Source organism: Dendrobium catenatum, unplaced genomic scaffold (assembly GCF_001605985.2).
Source record: "Dendrobium catenatum unplaced genomic scaffold, ASM160598v2 fragScaff_scaffold_637, whole genome shotgun sequence".
Classification (NCBI taxonomy): Eukaryota; Viridiplantae; Streptophyta; class Magnoliopsida; order Asparagales; family Orchidaceae; genus Dendrobium; species Dendrobium catenatum.
In genome coordinates this window covers 825,712-834,335 of record NW_021319099.1, presented here as the reverse complement: position 1 = coordinate 834,335, position 8,624 = coordinate 825,712, and the positions used below count along the sequence as shown (strand labels likewise).

At 31.8% G+C, this 8,624-nt stretch overlaps 1 non-coding gene across 1 annotated transcript; it reads left to right on the top strand.

Moving 5' to 3' along the window:
* The first annotated feature begins 1,593 nt into the window (after positions 1-1,593).
* Positions 1,594-1,699, top strand: LOC114579804. Its single transcript, XR_003700987.1, has one exon. It is a non-coding gene; the product is annotated as a small nucleolar RNA R71 (small nucleolar RNA).
* Positions 1,700-8,624: the final 6,925 nt, after the last annotated feature.

The window sequence follows — 8,624 nt, the reverse complement described above, 5'->3', positions numbered from 1 at the left end:
CCTATGAGATACGGTGCTATCAATATAGAGACTGGGTTTTGTGACCCTATATCATCTTGCACTGTGGAACTATCCAGATAGAGACTAGGCACTGCTCTGTCCACATTTTTGTTCTTCGGCAGTGTCAAAGATGGACATGGCAGTACTGTGTCCAAAACTGTGGAACTTTATACCAATGCTTAAAAATTTTCCCACTCTTATATTTTTTTATTTACAAATAAATTAAAACAACACATTTTCATTAACAAATTAACACTTGAATATAACATTGTTTTTCACATATCAAATCTCCCTAGCTTAAACTATACTTGTCCTCAAGCAAATAAAAATTGTTTTCCCATTAATTAATTAACTAAAGTAAAAAGTGACAATCTTAAATTAAAAAATATGGATAATACATCCCTGGGTAGAATTAATAAAAATGAATCAGGGTTATACTTCAAGTTTGAAAAAATACTAATAGTAAACTTAACCAATCATTCTTGTATTTACCTAGTTTGAAATTATAGTAGATTAAATCATTTAACTTTTGAATGTTGAAATGAATAATGCATTTTTATAATTAGTTAAATTTTTACTTTAATTATTTCACCATCTCTTGTATTAGCTCTCTCATCTATCTTTTATAATTTTGTATAAGATTGTATGCCAATTTTAAGCTTTTATTGATAACAATTTATAATTTTCCCATATTCTACACTACAGCGATCCCTTCTTATTTTTCAAGGTAATTTTTGAAGCAAATTACACAAATTTAATCTATAGGGTTACCTCCCTAAAAGTGCTAATTTATGTCTTAACTAGACTTCCCTAGATTTTAATCTAGCTGGGGTCGAATGGTTTTTAATTTTTAATTTGGCTCTAATGGCATCCCTTTCCTTTTCATTAGGATAACTTTAGTATTGCTAGGAAGAGATCCAATAGATCTACTACTCACAAAAAATTGCAAGCTAACTTAATGACTTTAAGGTTTTTATTGAAGCAGTTTGATTTTTGTAATTGAATTCCAATTGCATTATCACATCTTTAAGTGGTGATTTCTGCTTCCAAACTGATGTTTGATTAAATCATAGAGATTTACTAGTCTAAGAATGTTATTAGTTTTGATTTTGATTATTCCAATTTGTTCCTTGGTTATTTTGACTAAAATTCTATTGATTTCCGCCATATATTATTAGACCAGATAAAATTTTGGTGTTTCCTCTAACATGGATTATATCTATTTGAGTAGAGATTATTTTATCTTCTAATCAAATTTATATTTTGAACCTTTGAATATCTTTCTTCCGTTAAGCTTTTATCTTCCAAGTGTAAAGATGAATCATAATTTAATCCAAAGTGCTTAACTTATTAGATTTTACTGCTACTTATATAGTCAGAATAGATAAATAATCATTTTCATAGACTCTTGCCACTCTCTTTGAATTCACCATATCAGTAGGTCACTAGAACTTATTTATTTCCATTTCATCAATTAATTCATAAGACTCATCAAATGGATCTGACATTAATAAACCTCACCAACACCATCAATTATAGCTCAAAGGGATCTTATAAATCCATTATAAAAATTTGAATTACTAACCAATAGGTAAGGCATGATGAGGACATTTCCTAAAAATTTCCTTAAATCTCTCCCAACTCTCATAAATGGAATTGCTTCTAACTGAGTAAAAGAAGTAATATCATATCTAAATTTGTTAGTCTTAGAAGGTGGGAAATACTTTCCTAAAAATTTATTCGTGAACACATTCCATATGGTAGTTGTGCCTTGGGGTAATGATTTTAACAACATTTTTTACTTGTCTCAATGTGGAAATGGGAATAATCTAAGTTTAATGGACCTCATCAATAACACCATTATTAATTAAAAATATACATAATTTTTTAAGAATCTCGTTAAATATAGATTAGGATCTTGAATGTGAGTTCCCCCCAACAAAGAATTATGTACCATATGAATGGTTATAGGTTTTTATTCAAAGTTATTAGTTTGGATGGTAGGTTTATTTATGCATGGCTGAATTGAATCTAAGATAGGGTTTGCAATATGTTTAAGAGGTGTATAATGATATTAATCTTTAAAATGGTCAACCATTTAGAAAATCTTTTTCAGCGATTCGAATTTTAGAAAGGGTTCTCTAAATTCCATAAGATGATTAGGTACTTAAGAGGGAATATGAAGACATATATGGATGGATTCATGACTGATCAATCCAGACATGTATATGGATAGAGACTTAAAGGATCTAAATGTCCAGTCAAGGTTCCATAAGTTGGATGATTGGAAGAAATATGAGTGAAAGCTAGAGATAGCCCCACTGTAGTGATGATAGTACCTCTAGTACAATATAATGAAAGTTTGAGTTAATAGGAAATGAGATATGCATCTGAGAGATTCTTCTCATATGAATATCTATTTTGAATATTATTTTTTATGATTGACATGAATACATTATATTTAATATGATAGATTGTCATAAATGCATACATGTGTGAGATGAATGATATATGATTTAGTTGCTATGATTAGTGTGCTAGAAGGTAAGTAATTTTATTTTGTCAATTAGAGATTCATAGTGAATATAAGTTTTGTTTTACTAAAATTCATAAAAATTAGGTAACAAACTATTATAGTATTAAGCTTATGGGCATTATGACACCAAGCTCTTGGGTTTTCAAAAATTTATGTGAGTGTAGAGATGCTCGAGTCTAGAGCGTCACACTAATGGGTCTAATATTTTATTTTATTTTTAAATAAATACAACCAATTATAATTAAACCCTATGAAAGTCATTAACTTCACATTTTCTATACTATTCATACTATGAGAGAGAAGGGAAATAAAGAGAGAGGAAGTGGAAGAGCGGATGTAGAGAGAGGAGAGAGAAATATTTGATTAAGGGCATTTCTATCCATCACTTTAATTATGAAAAAGTATTTTGATCATAGTAGTAATCTTCACCCTATATTTGTTTCATATAATTTCATATTTAACCAATTTCACCTCCTTAGAATTTTAAAGAAAATATAATAACTCCCATTTTAATAAACTTTCACATGTAATATTTTATATGATATATATCATATCTTTAACATTTTTAGAGGTTATATATTTATATATATATATATATATATTATATAAGAAAAATCCACTGAGGGGCAACGCAATGCATTGATTAAGAAAAAGGGTACATCATCCTTAAAGGGTCCTTTAGCTTTGTACTGCTCATAAGAACTACAATCATAGAAAGAAAGAATAAACCAACAATCTCGAGTTTCCCACTACAGAACAATACAAAATTACCTAGGTACATTCTACGGTGCTCAAGCATAAGCACCCAAAAAAGGAGAAAACCAAAAAATTTCAGAAAGCTCCAGCCAGCCATCCTAAAATCCAAATTATCAATCATCTGCACCAAAATATTTCTGCAAAACATTTAATAGGCACAAAGGGCATAATAATAATATATAAAAGGATTACATATAATAATAAAAAGAGTAAAATAGATCAATTATTGAATCCCATAATCATAATAAACCAACCAATGATCAGAGTATAAACCATGAAGATAAATATTAAGAAGAAAATAACCTCTGGTTATAATCAACAACCAAACAACCCACAGAGTGAGAGAGCACAAAAAATTGGCCCAATTGAAGCAGACACCAAAAGAAGTATAAAAAGAATAAAAATGCCCACAGCCACCATAACCTCCATAAATTCCAAGGCCACCCAAGCTATAGGGAGGAACAGTAAAAAGGTAACCACTAAAATGCCATTAAAAAACTGAGCACTGAAGACCAACAATAACATAATACACCTAGCAAGAACCTGCCCTACAAGGCACAAATGCATCAAGGCCAAGTCCAAAAACCAACCCACTAGAAAAATAACCCACTCCAGCCAACAAAGGTGCTGAAACAACACACACATAAACCAAAAGGAACACCCCAGGTAGAGAACAACAATGGAAACTAGAGAGAAATCCAACCAGTAGGAACCCAAAAACTCCAAGAGAAGGAGAAAATAGACCAACACCTTCCTAACCAGGTAACCAGAGAAAAATTCCCCATAAAAGGAGTAGAAAAAAGAACACCAGCCAATAGAAAAGGAAATCTCCATAAACTAGATAGATAATAACAACAACAACCCCAAGAAGGAAAAAACAAATTGGAGGGAAGAACTCCAAACAACAATCAACATCCCTCACCAACTACAGTCCCTCTGACCTCCATGACCCACCAACTATAGTCCCTCACCAACATTAAGATGATTCCAAATTAGTATGAATTAGAGGTCAGAGGGCCATATCTTATCTTTAATAATTCTTGATAACCTTAAGATGATTCATATGAATACCATTAAAAAGTGAATTATTCCTTTCTAACCATAAATACCATAAAATGAGAGAAGGAATGAAAATTTTTATGTTCCCTTTAGTCATAATGAACCAAGCACTAAGCATGGATTACAAGGATAAATGAGCATTAACGTAATTTAATTGAAACACGTCTCCAAAATAAACCCAAGTTTTAGGAGCAATAGGGCTAGAAATAAAAACATGATGCTCAAATCAAAGGATTAAAGAATATTGAAAAGCTTCAAAGCATTAATTGGATAACTAAAATATTTCCAAATATGTCATGCTGATATTCTAATCATATGGCTCGATGAGAAAAATCCAACAAGCCCAAGATCACTTAGTTATGACATCATTAAAGAACCTAAATGTTGACCAAATGCTCCATGATCGAGGGAATCTATATGGACCATCCAATGAAGCACTCAAAATTTAGACTAGATCTTCTTCATATTTATGGGGTATGTCATTCTCAAAATCTACAATTAGATCCCCTCTTTCCACATGAAGGGGATTAGACTTTTGGAAGTTTAGACCTTGGGCTAGACTCTCAAGAGAGCTTTAAGGCATAAAGCCTCTCAGAGCTCCAACCTGACACCACTGCCAGCAAACCCTCGCCACCAAGCCACCATTATTGGACCTCTATATGGCCATCATTGTCAAACCTTCATCCAACAGCCATCTTTAGGGCTTTGTTTGACCATCGTCTCCTACCGACTACTATCTCACCATGTTATCATCCCTCTCTAACTACAGTCCCTCTGACCTCCATGACCCACCAAGTATAGTCCCGCTAACCTCCTTTTCTAGCTTACTATGGGTCCTCATACCACCATCATTTTTTATTATGGTGCCTTTGACCATTATCTCTAGTTGACTACGGTCTCTCTGAACTCTACCTCTAACTGACTATAATCACTCTAACCTCCAACAACCAATGATTGTGGTCAATATGACCTATGTTACTCATTAACTAAATCCCCTTAGATAACCATTGCCCACTGACTATAGCCCCTCCGACCTCAATTGCCCATCAACTGTGGTCCCTTTAACCTCCATCGCCTGCCAACTTTGGCCCCTTTAACCACTTTTTACCATCGACTATGGTCCCTCCAACCACCATTATTTGATGTCCGTAGTCCCTCCAACCTCTATGATCTAGTAAAGGAGTAAGATTTAGATGAGGAAAGGGGAGACCTTCCTGCTCCACCACCAGCTCCAGTACTAGTACTAGCACAACACTAGCTCTTGCAGTCTCGGCTGATCTCTACACCATAATAATAGAAGGTTATTCCAACTTGAATACAAGGATCACCTCATATATTGATGAATGCAATTAGCATTAGACTCAAATGAAACAATAGAAAGAAGTGCTTCTATAGCACCATAACCAGCTATATCAACAACATGAGGTTGATAGGGAATGGTTCACTAAGTAGTTTATTATTATTCACCAATATTTTTTCCACCACCACCTCCACCACCATCTAATTAAGGACCATCTTACTTCAAGTGCATGTAATGTTTTATAGTTAATGTTGGTGTATTTCCTTTAGTTCCCTTATAATTTTCTTCTTTTTTTGTCTGTTTCATTATTCATCTTTTTGTTTATGTAAAAAGTGGATGTAGATGTTGGTTGTATATTGTTCATATTCTATTTAGTTTAGTTTGCTTCTTCTATGTTTTTATTATCTATATTTTTTATTGTTTTTCATTCTATTTTAAATTAAAAAAATGTGTACTTTCCCCTATTTTTAAATTAATCACTTAGTAAGGAAGATATTACGATAAAATATAACTAATCATATAAATTTAACCAACAATATTTTCCATCATAAAAAAGGGGGAGATTATTACAATTTGAAATCTTGAGCATCTGATTTTAACGATAACTATATTATAGATTGCCTTATGATTTCTCCTAGTATTTATTTTGTATATTTAATTTTGCGTATACTAACATTTTTGGTATGTCATATACCATACAAGAAGTTAAAAGGCTCAATATTGGAAAGATAAGGAAAATGTTTTATAAGAGTTTACATTTTTCAATTATTTATTTTTTTTATAATTTTTTGAGTTAATGTCATACAAAAGGTGTATGCTAATTTGGGGACAATGCACAACCACATAGGGGAGTAAGGAACTTTAAGATTAAATTTTTTGAACTAATCATACAATATGATCCAGATCATAAAAATAAAAAAAAATAAAAAAATAATCTAGATCATATTATGTGATCAAGCTCTAATAAAATATTTAAAATGGTTAATTATGTCATTAATATTTTAATCTAATAGTATTATGTGAAATAGACCATATTGGATGATCAATTTAAATTGAAAACCCTAACTACCAATTAGATTTAGCTAAGTTTTTAAATTTTTTAATTTTGGGCTCATCATGTCATATAATCTAGATCATACCATATGATATTCAAATACTTGCCTAAATTAATCCTGGTAATTAGTTAATCAAATTAAGATTTAATTAATATTACAAATTATAGAGTACAATGTTAATCATAGTGGATAATTGGGAGAGATAATTTTTATTCATCCTAGATCAAAGCTTAATTTTTGAACTAATTGTATTGGATAAATGATAGAGATGATTTCAATCATCCTAGAGTTTGTCATGTACAATCTAAAGAATATTGAACTATTCTTATAGTATGATCGATATGAAAACTTGAATATATCATACTGAAACTATTCAAACTATACTAGATGAAATGGATTTTTAAACTAATTGCACTGTATGATCCTCAATCATAGTATATGAACAATTTTGGTTGAATTAAAAATTTATTGATTTTTTATGCCTTTTATAAAACATTTTGTTAGACTCTTGAGAAGTCTTTGGCAATTAAAAGAATTATGTGAGAAAGCTTTATGAGGTCTTAGAAAATGGAGAGGGAGAAGGAGAATTTGTATGAGAGGGAGAAGTAGTGTGAGGGGGTTCATATGGTTGCTCTAGGCAAGCTTCTTCCTTGATTATTATGTGTTTGTTATTATCTTGCGTAGCTATAGGGAGAAAGACTTTAAGGTTGAAGATCAAGGTTCTCTACCTTCATAAGGAGGGTAAAAAAGGATTTAAAGTTTGCTTCCTTCACCAGGAGAATGAAAAAAGCTTCAAGGTTCTTTGCATCACAACGAGCATAAATCCTTGTCACACCGGGTTAGTGAAAGACACTGCTATAAGGGATTCTTTTCTTTGCAGTGGGGATTATTGGAGAGACATAAAAGGTTTAGTGTAATACCCAGATAGGAGGACTCCGTGGAGTGGGTGTTGGTCAGATTTTTATTGAACCATTATAAAATATGATGTGCTCATTCTACTTTACTTTTTGCACTTTTATTTTTCCTTCTTTTTTTTTTCTTGCTTATTTGTTATTATTTTAAATATGTGAGTTGATTATCAAGTTATTCTTTGTTCGATTCTTGTTGGAAAAAGAAAATAAAAATTTGGAAACTAAAATAAAGAAAATTAATTTATCACTGATATTTATTATGAAAATTGAAATGAGCATAATTATATTTTTTATATTAAGTTCTTCCACTTACATTTTTTATTTGTTTATGTAAACTAAAAGGTTTCATTGAGAAAAATTTTAACTAAAAAAATTCACCCCCCCCCCCCCCCCCCTCTTGGTGTGCCTAGGAGAGTTCGACAAGGTTTAACAACCTCCCTTGAGCTTTCAAGGTTCATATCCTAAAGCATTGCTTTGATAATTTATGTCTGATTGGTCAAATATCCTTAATAAATCTATCCTGATTAATTAATTCCATCAAGCAATGTTTTGACAAATAACCTTGGATAGATTAAATATTCTTGACGGACCTCTCTTGAACTAAATTATATAATACTTTAAAGTATCTCTCTTCTACCACTTGTTTAATAGCGAAAACTTATCACCATTAGGCCTCCACTCAATTGGAACCTTTAGTGTATAGCTAGACTACCACTATGGTGCACTTCCTTGACCCCTTCCATAAGATTATTTATTGTCTTCCCCTGTCTTCATGGATGCAATGTTAACTTCGATAGAATGCAACTCGACTACCTCCATCATCATCCCTTCACCTTCTAGACAATATTATCCCTTTGCTTCTCAACCACCACTGTCATCCCTTTACCCCCTAACAACCATCATTAGCCTTTCACTTGATCACTATCAATGATATACCCTCCAGTTTCAACTATCGACATGTACCATTATTCCCTATATTAGCATACTAGGCCTATACCATATATTGA